Source organism: Aplysia californica, unplaced genomic scaffold (genome assembly GCF_000002075.1).
Source record: "Aplysia californica isolate F4 #8 unplaced genomic scaffold, AplCal3.0 scaffold00207, whole genome shotgun sequence".
Taxonomy (NCBI): domain Eukaryota; kingdom Metazoa; phylum Mollusca; class Gastropoda; order Aplysiida; family Aplysiidae; genus Aplysia; species Aplysia californica.
Genome location: NW_004797477.1, coordinates 47,804 through 48,345, shown reverse-complemented (window position 1 = coordinate 48,345; position 542 = coordinate 47,804). Strand labels below are relative to the sequence as shown.

At 39.5% G+C, this 542-nt stretch overlaps 1 protein-coding gene across 1 annotated transcript in view; it reads right to left on the bottom strand.

Moving 5' to 3' along the window:
* Positions 1-542, bottom strand: part of LOC101851951 (metabotropic glutamate receptor 4-like) — a 34,336-nt gene that overhangs the window by 1,369 nt on the left and 32,425 nt on the right. The window lies entirely within an intron of this gene.

Genomic DNA, 542 nt, shown 5'->3' with positions numbered 1-542 from the left:
AGAGAGAGAGAGAGAGAGAAAGAAAGAGATATGGACACAGTGTCTACTGTTTAGCGATAGAAAAAAGTAAGACAGAGTCATAGAAACTACAGAGAGAGGGAGAGAGACAAATTTGACATACCAACGGCGCATTCCAACCAACCGCTACATGTCGCAGTATGGGTAGGCTCCTTAACCAGCACTTAATTATAGGTCCCGGGTTCAATCCCCACGGTGGGTATGTATCTTATCGGTTTATTCAAACTTTGATAGATGATTTTCCTACATGCCCGGCTGGCCCAGACAATCGTGCTGGTCAATTCAATTACCTTTTTTTTTCTGTCACTGAGAACAACACTATTTTCAACAACTTACTATTCACAATTACTACAAAATATATGTCACGACATGATGGAATCAGACGCTCGTCAATTTTTGGGCATATGGAGTTATTAGTACATGTATCATCTTAAAGCTGGTTCATTTGTCTTGCATTTAGCAACAACAACAAAAACCCACCCATCTATCTTGGATAGAAGTCAGAATAATAGTTTGCGATTAAA